Source organism: Rhinolophus sinicus, chromosome 3 (assembly GCF_057876585.1).
Source record: "Rhinolophus sinicus isolate RSI-liver-muscle chromosome 3, RSI-T2T, whole genome shotgun sequence".
Lineage (NCBI taxonomy): Eukaryota > Metazoa > Chordata > Mammalia > Chiroptera > Rhinolophidae > Rhinolophus > Rhinolophus sinicus.
Genome location: NC_142503.1, coordinates 99,879,921 through 99,897,688, shown reverse-complemented (window position 1 = coordinate 99,897,688; position 17,768 = coordinate 99,879,921). Strand labels below are relative to the sequence as shown.

Here is a 17,768-nt window from a genome sequence, read left to right as displayed (position 1 = left end):
AATGAATGGGTCAAGCAGGAGATCAAGGAAGAAATCAAAAGATATCTCGAGACAAACAAAAATGAAAATACGACGACCCAAAATCTATGGGATACCGCGAAAGCAGTCCTAAGAGGGAAGTTCTTAGCACTGCAGGCCTACCTAAAGAAACAAGAAACATCACTAATCAACAGTTTATCTTCACACTTAAGGGATCTGGAAAAAGAACGACAAAATAAGCCCAAAGGGAGTACAAGGAAGGAGATAATAAAGATCAGAGCGGAAATAAATGAAATAGAAACCAGAAAAACAATACAAAAGATCAATGAATCCAAGAGTTTGTTCTTAGAGAAGATACACAAAATTACAAACCTTTAGCCAGACTCATTAAAAAAAAGAGACAGAGGACCCAAATTAATAAAATCAGAAATGAAAGAGGAGAAGGGACAACAGACACCTCAGAAATACAAAAAATTTAAGAAATTACTATGAGCAACTGTATGCCAACAAATTTGACAACCTGGAAGAAATGGACAATTTCCTAGATGCATACAACCTTCCAAGGCTAACTCAAGAAGAGACAGAAAACCTGAATAGACTGATTACCACCAAGGAAATTGAATCAGTAATCAACAATCTCCCAACAAACAAAAGCCCTGGACCAGATGGCTTTACAGGCGAATTTTACAGAACGTTCAAAAAAGAATTGTCACCTATTCTCCTCAAACTCTTCCAAAAAATCCAGAGGGAGGGAAGACTCCCAAACACTGTTTACGAAGCCACTATCACCCTGATCCCAAAATCAGACAAAGACACCACAAAAAAAGAAAACTACAGGCCGATATCGCTAATGAACATAGATGCAAAAATCCTCAACAAAATACTAGCGAACAGAATTCAGCAATACATTAAAAAGATCATACACCATGATCAAGTGGGATTCATCCCTGGTATGCAAGGGTGGTTCAACATCCGCAAATCAATTAATGTGATACACCACATTAACAAAATGAAAAATAAAAATCATATGATCACATTAATTGACGCAGAAAAAGCATTTGATAAAATTCAGCAGCCATTCATGATAAAAACCCTTAAGAATTGGGAATAGAGGGATCATATCTCAACATAATAAAGGCCATATATGATAGACCCACAGCTAACATCATACTCAATGGGGAAAAGCTAAAACCATTCCCCTTAAAATCAGGAACAAGGCAAGGTTGCCCACTTTCTCCACTTCTATTCAACATAGTGCTGGAAGTTCTAGCCACAGCAATCAGACAAGAAAAAGAAATAAAAGGCATCCAAATCGGTAAGGAGGAAGTAAAACTGTCATTATATGCAGATGATATGATACTATATTTAGAGAACCCTAAAGACTCCACCAAGAAACTATTAGAGCTGATAGATGAATTTAGTAAAGTAGCAGGATACAAAATTAATATTCAGAAATCAGTTGCATTTGTATATACCAATAATAAAACATCAGAAGGAGGAATTAAAAAAGCAATTCCATTTACAATTGCTCCAAAGACTATAAAATACCTGGGAATAAATTTAACCAAAGAAGTAAAAGATCTGTACTCAGAAAATTATAAGACACTGAGGAAAGAATGAAAGAAGATACAAATAGATGGAAACACATACCATGTTCATGGATAGGAAGAATTAATATAGTTAAAATGTCCATACTGCCTAAGGCAATATACATATTCAATGCAATTCCTATCAAACTACCAACGACATTTTTCACAGAAATAGAACATATAATCCTAAAATTTATATGGGATAACAAAAGACCCCGGATATCCTCAACAAACTTGAGAAATAAGAACAAAGTGGGAGGTATAACAATACCTGACTTCAAATTATACTACAAGGCTACAGTAATCAAAACAGCATGGTACTGGCATAAAAACAGACTCATAGATCAATGGAACAGAATAGAGAGTCCAGAAATAAATCTACGCCTATATGGCCATTTAATCTATGACAATGGAAGCAAGAATGTACGGTGGGGTAAAGACAGTCTATTCAATAAATGGTGCTGGGAAACTTGGACAGACACATGCAAAAAGATGAAGCTGGATCTCCTCCTTACACCACATACAAAAATAAATTCAAAATGGCTTAAAGATTTAAATGTAAGATCTGAAACCATAAAATTCCTAGAAGAAAATATAGGAAGAAACTTCGCAGACATTACCCGGAGTAAGATTTTTACTGATATATCCCCTCGCGCGAGGGAAGTAAGAGAAAAAATAAACATGTGGGATTACATCAAACTAAAAAGCTTTTTCACAGCAAAGAAAACCATCAATAAAACAAAAAGGGATCCTACTGAATGGGAAAAGATATTTACCAATGATATATCTGATAAGGGATTAATATCACAAATTTATAAAAAAACTCACTCAACTCCAAAAAAACAAACAACCCAATTAAAAAATGGGCAGAGGACATGAAGAGACATTTTTCTAAAAAGGACATACAGATGGCAAACAGACATATGAAGAAATGTTCAACCTCACTAACCATCAGAGAAATGCAAATAAAAACCACAATGAGATACCACCTCACCCCAGTCAAGATGGCTATCATCAATAAATCAACAAACAACAAGTGCTGGTGTGGATGTGGAGAAAAGGGAACGCTGGTGCACTGTTGGTGGGAATGCAGATTGGTGCAGCCACTATGGAAAACAGTTTGGAGGTATCTCAAAAATCTGAAAATGGAACTACCTTATGATCCAGCAATCCCACTCCTAGGTATCTATCCGGAAAAATACAAAACTCCAATTCAAAAATCTTTATGCACTCCTATGTTTATTGCAGCACTATACACAATAGCCAAGACCTGGAAACAACCGAAATGCCCATAGGTAGATGACTGGATTAAGAAACTGTGGTACATTTATACAATGGAGTATTACGCAACCATAAAGAAAAAAGAAATCTTACCATTTGCAACAACATGGATGGACCTAGAGAACATTATGTTAAGTGAAATAAGTCAGACAGAGAAAGACAAATACCATATGATCTCACTTATATGCGGAATCTAAAGAAAAGAATAAGTGAATGAACTAATCAGAGACAGTTTTGGAAACATGGAGGAAAAACTGAGGGTTGCTAGAGGGGCGCGGGGGTGGGGTAAGGGGAAGGTGAGAGTTTTGAAAAATAGTCGGTAACCATAAGATGGTCATGGGCGTTTGAAAATTAATTTGGGGAACGTACAGAGGGATAGTGGATGGGGGGAGGGGGGTTCACACAGTGTGAGGGATATAAATGATAAACGTCTAAGTTTTGCTTTGTCTTGTGCACCTGAAACTAATAAAAAAAAAAAAAGAATCAGGAGGGATATCTCAGCTACAGAGGTCCCCCGTGAAGAGGAAGGGGTCCCAGCCCCACACAGGTCTCTCTAGCCCAGGACTCTCTAGCCCAGGGTTCCAGTGCCAAGGAATAAAAGTTACCATACCATTGGCTGTGAAACCCAGCAGGAATTGCAGCTGAGTGAAATGGAGGGCTGCTAGAAACCTAGGTACTGACAGTCTTAAAGGGACCACACACAACTCACTCACAAACTCACTCTCTGGGCTCCAACACTGGGGCAGCAGCTTGAATATCGCCAAGGACATACAAGGAGGAACAGAATTGACTAACTTCAGGGTGAGGAATGGAGGGTCAGGGCAGCTCTCTCAGGAGACAGAAGTGCTGGCAGATGCCATTGTTCCATATTGAGCCCTTCCCTAAGCCAGCTGGCAGGCATAGGTGGGCACCAAACTGGAGCTCTCCATTAACTTGGATAGCACTGTTCGCCCCACCCTGGTGATTTTATGAGATTCCGCCCAACCGAATTTGCACACCCAAATCGAACCTCTTCAGCAGCGTTTCCACACAGGTGGCATTCCTTTCCTCATGCCATGGATCTTCCTAAACTCTCTCAAAGTTCTACAAACCACAAACAAACAGCACCTGGGTTCAGGATGCCCTGTACGTCCCTTGCTAAGTGGCCCCAACCCCGGCATTACTGAAAGCCACCTCAGTTCACAGCCTAGCCTCTCCAAGTTGCCACCAAGCCCAGCACAGGCAGCAACCAACTTCATATCACTTTGTAACTCCTACCAAGTGTCCCCGGGCCAAGCACAGGCAGTGGCTGACCTGGGCCTGCACCAAAGTCCCTCACAAGGGATCCCAAAATCAACAAATGTAGTGATCAGCTTTGGACCACACCAGAGCACCACCCAACCAGCTGCACAAACAGCACACCTGAAGGGTGGACGTGGCTGGAACCAGAGCCCTGCTAAAGCGAACTCCACTCTGTGGGGTCAGCCCCTGCACAACAGCTCGTCCACTGTAGTCACTGCCATTCCTTACAACCAGTCAGCCTGAGGGTCAATCCCACCCACTGACATGCCGACAGCAATCAAGGCTCAATGACAAAAGGAGGGTACACACAACCCACTAGAGCACCCAGATCAGGTAACCAAGAACTGCACCGCTGGGCCCCACAGGACACCTACTACGTAAGGCCACCCTGCCAAGACCAGTAGACATAGCAAATATATCTAATACATAGAAATAAACACAGGGAGTCAGCCAAAAAGAGGAAACAAAGAAACATCCCTAATGAAAGAACAAGACAAAACTCCAGAAAAAAAACTAAACAAAGTGGAGGCAAGCAGTCTACCAGATGCAAATTCAAAACACTGGTTATAGATATTCAATAATCTTAGAGGAAGAATAGATGAACTCAGTGAGAACTTCAACAAAGAGCTAGGAAACATAAAAATGATATACAAAACATTAAAAAGACCCAATAAGAAGTGAAAATACGATAACTGAATGAAGAATATGTTAGAGGGAATCAACAGTAGATTAGATGAAACAGAGGATGGAATCAGCTATCTGGAGTAAAAGGTAGCAGAAAAAACCCAATTAGAAAAGCAAAAAGAAAAAATAATCCAAATAATGAGAACAGTTCAAGGGGCCTCCTGGACAAATTCAAGCGTATTAACATTTGCATCATGGGGTTCCAGAAGAAGAAAGAAAGCAAGGAATTAAAAACGTATTTGAAGAAATAATGATGGAAAACTTCCCTAACCTGGTGAAGGAAAGAGATATACAAGCCCAGAAAGTGCAGAGAGTCCCAAACAAGATGAACCCAAGAGACCCACACCAAGACACATTATAATTAAAATGCCAAAGGTTAAAGACAAAGAGAGAATCTTAAAGACAGCAAGAGAAAAGTACTTAGTTACCTAAAAGGGAGCTTCCATAAGACTGTCAACTGATTTCTCAACAGAAACTTTGCAGACTAGAAGGGATTGGCACAAAATATTTCAAGTAATGAAAAGCAAGGATTTACAACTAGCAAGGCTATCACTTAGAATCAAAGGAGAAATAGTTTCCCAGACCAGAAAAAAACTTAAAGAATTCACCACCACACAACTAATATTACAAGAAATATTAAAGGGACTTCTTTAATAATAAAATAAAAAATATGAATAAGAAAATATAGGAAAAGAAAAAAATCTTCACTTACAAAGGCAAACAGTAAAATCAGTGCTTCAACCAAATGTAGAGATAGTACAAAGACTAAAAGGCAAAAGTAGGAGGGTCATATGTAATTACAACAATAAATTAAGGGATACACACCAACACACATGCACAAAATAAGTAAAAAATATAATGACAAAAACATAAATGTGGAGGGAGTGAGGAAAAACTAGTGATTTTAGAATGTGTTTAAACTTAAGTGACCATCAATTTGAAATAGACTGCTATAAACATAGCTTGGTATATAGGAAGCATGAAGTAACCACAAACCAAAAATCTAAAACAGATATACAAGAAATAAAAAGAAAGGAATCCAAACACAACACTATAGAAAGTCATCAATATACAAGAGAAAAGAGCAAGAGAATAAGAAAGGAACAGTGAAGAACTACAACAACAACAACAAAAATCAAAAAACTATAAAGTGGTAATAACTACATACCTATCAATAATTATTTTAAATGTCAATGGATTAAATATTCTAGTCAAAAGACACAGGGAGGCTAAATGGATACAAAAACAAGACCTGTACATATGCTGCCAACAAAAAACCCACTTCAGATCGAAAGACACACACAGACTGGAAGTAAAAGGATGGAAAAGATATTTCATATAAATGGAAATGAAAAAAACAGCTGTGGTAGCAATATTCATATAATAAACTTTATTATATGAAAATAAACTTTAAAACAAGGACTATAACAAAAGACAAAGAAGGGCATTTCATAATGATAAAGGGATCAACCCAACAAGAGAATATAAATCTCATAAACATCTATCCACTGATGTAACAGCACCTAAATATATAAAGCAAATACCGACAGACATAAAAGGAGAGATCAACAGTAAACAGTTATAGTAAGGCATTTTAACACCCTATTGACATTAATGGATAGATCATCCAGACAGAGAATCACAAAGCCTTAATTGATACATTTGACCAAATAGACTTAATTTACATTTTTAGGACATTTTATCCAAACACAGCAGAATGTACATTTTTCTCAAAATCACATGGAACATCTTTCAGGATAGACTATATATTAGGTCACAAAACAAGTCTCAATAAATTTAAAAAGACTGAAATCATATCAAGCATTTTCACTGATTACTATGGTATGAAACTGGAAATCAATTACAAGAAGAAAACTGAAAAACACACAAGCACATGGAAACTAAATAACTAAACAATAAATGGATTAATAATGAGATCAAGGAAACAATCAAAAGGTTCCTTGAGACAAAATGAAAACACAGTAACCCAAAACCTATAAGACACAGCCAAAGCATTTCCAGGAGGAAAATTCATAGCAGTACAGGCCTACCTCAAGAAACATGAAAAATCTCAAATACACAACCTAACTCTACATCTAAAGGAACTAGAAAATAAGCAACAAACACAGCCCAAACTGAGTAGAAGGAAGGAAATATAAAGATCAGAGCAGAAATAAATGAAATAGTCTAAAAAACAATAGAAAACATTAATGAAACAAACAGCTGGTTCTTTAACAAGATAAACAAAATTGATACAACTTTATCAAGACTCATCAATAAAAAAGAGAGATGGGCCAAATAAACTCAGAAATGAGAGAAAAGTGATAACCAACACCACAGAAATACAAAGCATTATAAGGAATACTATGAACAATTAAATGTCAACAAATAATACAACCTGGGAAAAAAATGTATAAATTCCTAGAACTATATAATCTTCCAAGGCTGAATCAACAAGAAACAGAAAATCTGAAGAGACCAATAATGATTAATGAAATCAGATCAATTTTCAAAGAACACCCACAAAACAAAATCTCTGGACTAGACGACTTCACAAATGAATTTTACTAAACATTGAAAGAACGAATACCTATTTCTCAAACTATTACAAAAGAATTGAACAGGAGGGAAGGCTCTCAAACTCATTTTACAAGGCTAGCATTACCCTGATAGTAAAACTAAATAAAAATACTACAAAAAAGAGAAAATTATAGGCCAATATCCTTGATGAACACAGATACAAAATTCCTCAACAAAATAATAGTAAACTGAATTCAGGCATATATTTAAAAAAGTCATACACCATGATCAAGTGGGATTTATTCCTGGGATGCAAGTTTGGTTCAGTATCAGCAAATCAATCAACTTGATACACCACATAAACAAAATGAAGGGTAAAAATCATATGGTCATATCAATAGATGCAGAAAAAGCATTTGACAAAATCCACCAACCATTTATGATAAAAGCTCTCAGTAAAGTGGGAATAGAGGAAACATATTACCTCAACATAATAAAGGCAATATGACAAACCCACAGCTAACATCATATTCACCAGTGAAAAGCTTAGTGTTTTCCTATAAGATAAGGAACAAGATAAGGGTGTCCTTTTCACCACTTTTATTCAAAAAACATTTGTTTTTATTTAGTTTTACTATCAGGGTAATATTAGCCTTGTAAAATGAGTTTGAGAGCCTTCCCTCCTGTCCAATTTTTTTTTTGTAATAGTTTGAGAAATAGGTATTAGTACTGGAAGTCCTAGCGACAGCAGTAAAACAAGAGAAATAAATAAAACGTATCCAAATTAGAAAGTAAGAAGAAAAACTGTCATTATTTGCAGATGACATGGTAGTATATGTAGAGAACCCTAAAGATTTCACCAAAAAAAAAAAACCTATTAAAACTGATAAAGGAATTCAGTAAAGTAGCGGGATACAAAATTAATATTCAGAAACCAGTTGCATTTTTATACACCAATAATGAACTATCAGAAAATTAGGGAAACAATCCCATTTATAATTACATCAAAAAAACAAAATAAAATACCTTGGAATAAATTCAACCAAGGAGGTAAAACATTTGTACTCAGAAAATTATAAAAGGTTGAGGACAGACATTGAAAAAGATACAAATAAATAGAAGCATATACTGTACTCCTGGATAGGAAGAATCAACATTTTTAAAATGTCCATACTACCCAAAGCAATCAATAAATTTAATGCAATGCCTAGCAAAATACCAATGGCATTTCAATTAGAATACATAATTCTAAAAGGTATATGGAGCCACAAAAGACACTGAATAGCCACAGCAATCTTGAGAAAGAAGAACAAAGTTGGAAGTATCATGCTACCTGAAATTAAACTATACTATAAGACTACGTAATCAAAAGAGCATGGCATAAAAAGAGATGCATAGACCAATGGTGCAGAATAGAGAGCCTAGAAATAAACCCATGCTCATTTGGTCAATTAATTTATGACAAAGGAGGCAAGAATATACAATAGGGTAAAGACAGTCTCTTTGATAAATGATGTTGGGAAAATTGGACAGGTACATGCTAAAAAATGAAACTGGACCACCTTCTTACACCATATACAAGAATAAATTAAAAATGGACTAAAGACTTAAATATATGACCCAAAACTATAAAACTCCTAGAAGTAAACATAGGCAGTAAACGCTGACATTGCTCTTAGTAACATTTTTCTGATATACTTCCTCACAAGGGAAACAAAAGAAAAAATAAACAAATAAGACTACATCAAACTAAAAAGATTTTGCATGGCAAAGGAAACTATCAACAAAACACAAAGATAACCTACCAATTGGGCAAAGATATTCACCAATGATACATCCGATCAGGGGTTATATCCAAAATTTATAAAGATCTCATACAACTTAACACCAAATTAACAAACAATCCAATTGAAACAAAAAATGGGCAGAGGACATTTCTCCGAAGAGGACATAGAGACCAAAAGACATATGAAGAGATGCTCAATTGTCACTAATCATCAGAGAAATGCAAATTAAAACCATAATGAGGTATCACCTCACACCTGTCAGAATGGCTATCATCAATAAATCAACAAACAACAAATGGTAGCAAGGATGTGGAGAAAAGAGAACCCTCCTTCATTGTTGGTGGGAATGTAAATTGGTACAGCCACTATGGAAAACAGTATAGAGTTTCCTCAAAAAAATTAAAAATAGAACTATCATATGACCCAGCAATTCCACTTCTGGGTATTTATCCAAAAAAAAAATGAAAACACTAATTCTAAAAGATATACGCACCCCCATGTTCACTACAGTATATTTACAATAGCCAAGATATGGAAGCAAGCTAAGAGTCCATCTATACATGAATAGATAAGGAAGATGTACATATATAAAATAAGAATGAAATCTTACCATCTTGCAACTATCTTACCAATTATCCAACATAGGTCGGCCAATTAAGTTCGTGAGCCCATTCTAGAAAAAATGCTATATACCTCATTGCTGAATATCACTATGGTCACCTTCGAAGTACTTCCCTTTGGGAAGTTTTGCACTTCTGCCAGCACCTAGTCCACCCTTCAAAGCAATTTTGGAACTCTTTTTCGGGAATGGCCAGAGCTGTCATCATATTACCCTTGATGTACTGAATGTTATCAAAATGTCTTCCTTTCAATATTTCCTTTATCTTCGGGTAAAGAAAGAAGTCATTGGGAGGCCAAATCAGGTGAGTAGGCAGAGTGTTCCAATACAGTTATTTGTTTACTGGCTAAAAACTCCCTCACAGACAGTGCTGTGTGAGCTGGTGCATTGTCGTGATGCAAGAGCCATGACTTATTGGCGAAAAGTTCAGGTCGTCTAACTTTTTCACACATCCTTTTCAGCACTTCCAAATAGTAAACTTGGTTAACTGTATATCCAGTTGGTACAAATTCATAATGAATAATCCCTCTGATATCAAGAAAGGTTAGCAACATCGTTGCAACAAATTTGCAGTTAATTGTCAGACCCCGTACGTGGACCTATAGGGTATTATGCTAAGTGAAATAACTCAGACAGGGAAAGACAAATACTGTATGATTTCATTTATATGTGGAATCTAAAGAGCAAAATAAACAAACAAAACAGAAACAAATTCATAGATACAGAGAACAAATTGGTCATTGCCAGATGGGAGGGGGCCTGGTAGGATGGGTGAAAAAGGGGAAGGGATTAAGAAGCACAAATTCCAGTTATAAAAACAGTCATGGACTTCCGGAAAAATGGCTGCGTGAGGTGAGCCTCTGTAAAACTCCCCTGGAATTTACAACGAATCAAACAACAAAAACTCCACAAAGGACTCCCTGGACAGCAGACAGGCAAGACGAAGAGGCCCACTACCGACTGAAATCACCTACAGCTGGGAGATTCGCGCGAGTGGAGGGAGGAGGAAAGGGAGAGGTGAGCGGAGACGAGCCGCGCGGGCGCAGGACGCTGACCCAGCTCAGTGCGCCGAGCTCGCCGCTTCACGGAACTACCGCAGCTGTGTGAGATCGGACTGCTAGGGCTCCGCTTGTGGCGCACAGGGCTGAGGGGACAGCATATACCACGGCTGAACCCTACGCTCACGGCAGAGACCTCGGAAAAAAGACTGAGGGAAGAAGGCTGAAAACGGTGGTTTAAGCCCGCACTGCCGAGCAGAGAACGGAGCCTAGGCACTGAGACCAGCCGCCCCCTCCATCCGCTCCCAGAGCTCACCCCGCCCCCACCTGCCTGGTGCTAGAAGCGAAACAGTAGCAGTGTCAGATCAAAACAACAGAAAATTTGCTATATTTGAGAACTGTGGGCCGCAGACACAAATTCACAGCCCAACTAGTTCCGGTAAAGGGGAGGAAGCCGTGGAAGCAGGACCGGCTGTGGTGGTGGTTGCCGCCATTGCTCTGGGCCACCTCTCACAACTTACCCCGCCCCTGACCCCACCTATCTGGGCGGATCCCTGCAGGAGTAAACAGAACTGCTGAAACATACGGGCTCTGAATCAGGAGCTGGAAGAGCTTTGGAACATCAAAAGCTCTCCGCATACCCACCGGGACACTGCGCCCTGTGACCTAGACGAACTATTAACAAAGGAGAAGCCCGTCTCCCAGGGAATCCCCCCATTGTGTGAGAAGCAGGAATAGTGCAGAGAAAACAGCACTACCGTGTGGGAGAAGAAAAATAAATTGCAGTTGGAGAAATAATAAGACATTCTACCAACAAGTACTGGAAAACAAAAGAAAGACTTCTTCCTATCAACCTGTTGCAGAAGTCACTCCTGTAGATGTCTAGGAAGAGAAATAGTAAACCAGTAATCACCATGAATAACCAAGGCAACAAGATAGCTCAGAAAGAAAGTGAAAAATCTCCAGAGAAGGCACTTAAAGATACAGAAATATGTGATTTAAGTGACAGAGAATTCAAGATTGCAGTTCTGAAAAAACTCAGCGAGATACCAGAAAACACAGATAGGCAGTTAAATGAACTCAGAAACTCAATCAAAGAACAGCATGAGCATTTTACGAAAGAGATTGAAATCTTAAAAAAGAACCAAAGAGAATTTCTGGAGATTAAGAACTCAATAGAAGAAATTAAGAATGAAATAACCAGCTTAGGTAGTAGAGTTGACCAGATGGAGCAAAGAATCAGTGACATCGAAGATAGAAACCTGGAAATGACACACAGAAGAAGAAAGAGACTTGAGACTTAAAAGAAATGAAAGAACTCTACAAGAACTTTCTGACTCCATCAGAAAGAGCAATATAAGAATAATGGGCATACCAGAAGGAGAAGAAAGACAGAAGGGAACAGAGAATATATTCAAACAAATTGTCGATGAGAACTTCCCAAATTTGTGGACAGAACTGGACCCTCGAATCCAAGAAGCAGATAGAACACCTAGTTACCTCAATCACAACAGGCCTTCTCCAAGGCACATTGTATTGAAGCTGTCTAAAATCAACGACAAAGAAAGAATCCTCAAGGCAGCCAGGGAAAAGAAGACGGTAACTTACAAAGGAAAGCCCATTAGATTATCATCAGATTTTTCAGCAGAAACTCTACAAGCCAGGAGGGAGTGGAACCAAATATTCAAACTATTGAAAGAGAGAAACCATGAGCCAAGAATAATATATCCAGCAAAGATATCCTTTAAATACGAAGGAGGAATAAAGACCTTTCCAGACGTACAGAAGCTGAGGGAATTTTCTAATACACGACCTGCACTACAAGAAATACTAAAGGAGGCTATTCGACCACCATCAACAGGGACAATTTGTGGCAACCAAAACTCAAAAAGGGGGAGAGTAAAGGCCTGAACCGGAATATGGGAATGGAGAAAGTAAGCGTGCTGAAGAAAATGGAATACTCTAAATATCAAACTTTCTTTTACATAAACTTAAGGGTAACCACTCAAAATAAATCCAGAATTGAACTATATACTGAAATAAAAGAAGAAACAGAGGGAAACATCATAGAATATGACCACACAGAAATAATAGACAACAACAAAAAGGCAAAGAAACTAAAGATAGAATGACAGGAAATCCTCACATATCAATAATCACCCTAAATGTAAATGGACTGAACTCACCAATAAAAAGGCACAGAGTAGCAGATTGGATCAAAAAACTAAACCCAACCATATGCTGTCTCCAAGAGACACATCTCAGCTACAAGGACAAGCATAGACTCAAAGTGAAAGGGTGGAAATTGACACTCCAAGCAAATGGTACCCAGAGAAAATCAGGTGTAGCCATAATGATATCAGATGAAACAGACGTCAAGGTGAAAAAGATAACAAGAGACAAAGATGGACATTTCATAATGGTGAAGGGGACTGTACAACAAGAAGACATAACAGTCATCAATATTTATGCCCCCAATCAGGGAGCACCGAAATACACCAAGCAACTACTAACAGAACTAAAGGGAGAAATTGACCAAAACACAATTATACTAGGGGACTTAAATACATCATTGACAGCTATGGATAGATCATCCAAACAGAAAATAAATAATGAAATAGTAGCCCTAAATGACACATTAGATGAAATGGACATAATTGACATTTATAGAGCACTTCATCCTAAAACATCAGACTATACATTCTTTTCTAGTGTACACGGAACATTCTCAAGGATAGACCATATATTGGGACATAAAATCAGTCTCAACAAATTTAAGAAGATTGAAATCATACCATGCATATTCTCTGATCACAAGGCTTTGAAATTGGATATCAAGTGTAAAAAGAAAGCGGGGAAAAACACAAATACATGGAGATTAAACAACATACTTTTAAAGAAGGACTGGGTCAAAGAAGAAATTAGAGGAGAGATCAAAAGATACATAGAAACAAATGACAATGAAAATACATCCTACCAAAATTTCTGGGATGCAGCGAAAGCAGTTTTAAGAGGGAAATTTATCTCATTACAGGCCTATCTCAAGAAACAAGAAAACTCCCAAATAAATAACCTCATGTTACACCTTAAAGAACTAGAAAAAGAAGAACAAGTAAAACCCAAGGTCAGCAGAAGAAAGGAAATAACAAAAATTAAAGCAGAACTAAATGAAATAGAGAACAAACAGACAATAGAAAAAATTAATATGACAAAGAGCTGGTTCTTTGAAAAGATTAACAAAATTGACAAACCCTTGGCTAGACTTACTAAGATAAAAAGAGAGAAGACACTGATTAACAAAATCAGAAACGTAAAAGGGGAAGTTATCACGGACACCACAGAAATACAAAGGATCATCCAAGAATACTATGAAGGACTATATGCCACCAAATTCAACAACCTAGAAGAGATGGACAAGTTCTTAGAAACATATAGCCTTCCAAGGCTGAACCATGAAGAACTGGAAAATCTAAACAGACCGATCACCAGTAACGAAATTGAATCAGTCATCCAAAACCTTCCCAAAAGCAAAAGTCCGGGACCAGATGGCTTCACTAGTGAATTCTACCAAACCTTCAAAGAGGATCTAATACCAATCTTGCACAAACTCTTCCAAAAAATTGAAGAAGAGACAATACTCCCTAACTCATTTTATGAGGCCAACATTACCCTGATACCAAAACCTGGTAAGGACAGCACAAAAAAAGAAAACTACAGACCAATATCTCTAATGAATACCGATGCAAAAACCCTAAATAAAATTCTAGCAAATCGAATACAACAATGCATTAAAAAGATTATTCATCACGACCAAGTGGGGTTCATCCCTGGGGCACAAGGATGGTTCAACATACGCAAATCCATCAATGCGATACATCACATAAACAAAATAAAGGACAAAAATCATATGATTATATCAATTGATGCAGAAAAAGCATTTGACAAGATACAACATCCATTTATGATTAAAACACTTAATAAAATGGGTATAGAAGGAAAATACCTTAACATAATAAAGGCCATATATGACAAGCCCTCGGCTAATCTCATAATTAATGGAGAAAAACTTAAGCCCTTTGCTCTACGTTCAGGAACACGACAGGGATGTCCCCTATCACCTCTGCTTTTCAACATCGTGTTGGAAGTCCTTGCCAGAGCAATCAGGCAAGAGAAAGAAATAAAAGGCATCCAAATTGGGAATGAAGAAGTTAAATTATCACTCTTTGCAGATGACATGATGCTATATATAGAAAACCCTAAAGACTCCACCAAAAAGCTATTAGAAACAATCAACGAATACAGTAAAGTTGCCGGCTACAAAATCAACGCACAAAAGTCCATTGCCTTCCTATATACTAACAATGAAATCTCAGAAAAAGAAATACAAAAAGCAATTCCTTTTGCAATTGCAGCAAAAAGAATAAAATACCTAGGAATAAACTTAACCAAGTATGTGAAAGACCTGTATGCTGAAAACTATAAGACATTTTTGAAAGAAATTGAAGAAGACACAAAGAAATGGAAAGACATTCCGTGCTCATGGATTGGAAGAATCAACATAGTTAAAATGGCCATATTACCCAAAGCAATATACAGATCAATGCAATCCCCATCAAAATCCCAATGGCATTTTTTTAAAGAAATAGAACAAAAAATCATCAGATTTGTTTGGAACCACAAAAGACCCCGAATAGCCAAAGCAATCTTAAGGAAAAAGAACAATAATGGAGGTATCACACTTCCTGACTTTGGCTTGTACTACAGGGCTACAATAATCAAAACAGCATGGTATTGGCAGAAAAACAGACACATAGACCAATGGAATAGAATTGAGAACCCAGAAATAAAACCACATAAATATGGACAGATAATTTTTGACAAAGAAGCTAAAAACATACAATGGAGCAAAGACAGCCTCTTCAATAAATGGTGCTGGGAGAATTGGATAACCACCTGCGAGAGAATGAAACTGGACTGCTATTTGTCACCATGTACCAAAGTTAATTCAAAATGGATCAAAGACTTAAGCATAAGACCTGACACAATAAACTGCATAGAAGAAAACATAGGTACTAAACTTATGGACCTTGGGTTCAAAGAGCATTTTATGAACTTGACTCCAAAGGCAATGGAAGTAAAAGCTAAAATAAACGAATGGGACTATATGAAACTTAAAAGCTTCTGCACAGCAAAAGAAACCATTGACAAAATAAAGAGGCCACCAACTGAATGGGAGAAGATTTTTGCAAACAGTGCCTCCGATAAGGGGCTAGTATCCAGAATATACAAGGAACTCATGCAACTCAACAACAAAAAAACAAACAACCCAATTGAAAAATGGGCAGAGGACTTGAAGAGACATTTCTCCAAAGAGGACATACAAATGGCAAATAGACATGAAAAAATGCTCAACATCACTAATCATCAGAGAAATGCAAATCAAAACCACAATGAGATATCACCTCACCCCAGTCAGAATGGCTATCATCAACAAGACAAATAATAACAAATGTTGGAGAGGCTGTGGAGAAAAAGGAACCCTCATACACTGTTGGTGGGAATGCAGACTGGTGCAGCCGTTATGGAAGGCAGTGTGGAGGTTCCTCAAAGAATTACGAATAGAATTGCCATATGACCCAGCAATCCCTCTCCTGGGCATCTACCCAAAAAATCTGAAAACATTTAGAGATAAAGACACGTGTGCTCTAATGTTCATTGCAGCTTTGTTTACGGTGGCCAAGACATGGAAACAACCAAAATGTCCTTCGATAGATGAATGGATAAAGAAGTTGTGGTATATATACACAATGGAATACTATTCGGCAGTAAGAAAAGATGATATAGGAACATTTGTGACAACATGGATGGATCTTGAGAGAGTAATGCTGAGCGAAAGAAGTCAGACAGAAAAAGCAGAGAACCATGTGATTTCACTGATATGTGGTATATAAACCAAAAACAACAAAAGAACAAGACAAACAAATGAGAAACAGAAACTCATAGACACAGACAATAGTTTAGTGGTTGCCAGTGGGTAAGGGGGGCGGGGGGGGGGAGATGAGGGTAAGGGGGATCGAATATATGGTGATGGAAGGAGAACTGACTCTGGGTGATGAACACACAATGGGATTTATAGATGATGTAATACAGAATTGTACACCTGAAATCTATGTAATTTTACTAACAATTGTCACCCCAATAAATTTAATAAAATAAAATTAAAAAAAAAAAAAACAGTCATGGTGATGTAAAGTAAAGCATAGGGAATGTAGTCAATAATATTATATGTTACTAATATATAATAGTATTATATTATTATAAAATATATTGTTATATAGAATGACTATGTATGATATCAGGTGGGTACTAGATTTAACAGAGTGATCATTCCTAAGTTATATAAATGTCTAATCAGTATGCTGTGCTGAAACTATTATAGTACTATATGTCAACCGGAATTGAAAAAAAAATTTTTTTTAACTTAAAAAAGAAGAAAAAGCAGGCAAATGTAGGTAAGGGCAGCATAATGGCCCAAGAACTACATCATCTCTGGGCAGAAGGGAGGCATACACATATGAAACGCCAAGAGATTTTCCAAAACAAAATTTAATGCATTGTTTCATTTTCTAGTGGGAGTAATACTGACCCCATACAACTAAAAAATAAAAATAAATAGATAGCGAATATAAGAACCTTAAGGTAGGCAAAATTTTCTTACAAAACCGAAAAAGCATGAATAAGAAAAGGAAAAGGTGATAGATAGGACTTGATCAGAATTCAACACTTCTGCCCTGAAAAGATACCATTATGGAATAAAAAGAAAAAGGAAAGCCACAAAATGGGAGAAAATATTCCCAATACATATATTTAACAATGTACTTGTATCCAAAATAAAGAAGTCTTACAACTCAATAGTCAGACAAACAACACATTAAAATATGATCAAAAGATTTGAATAGACATTTCTTAAAAGAAGATATGCAAATAAACTAAAAAGAAGAATGATTGAAATAAAAAAGATTGAAAATAC

The 17,768-nt window shown here is 37.1% G+C and overlaps 1 protein-coding gene across 4 annotated transcripts in view; it reads right to left on the bottom strand.

The window, feature by feature from the left end:
* The window catches only part of PSPH (phosphoserine phosphatase), an 85,702-nt gene that overhangs the window by 21,357 nt on the left and 46,577 nt on the right, over window positions 1-17,768 (bottom strand). The window lies entirely within an intron of this gene.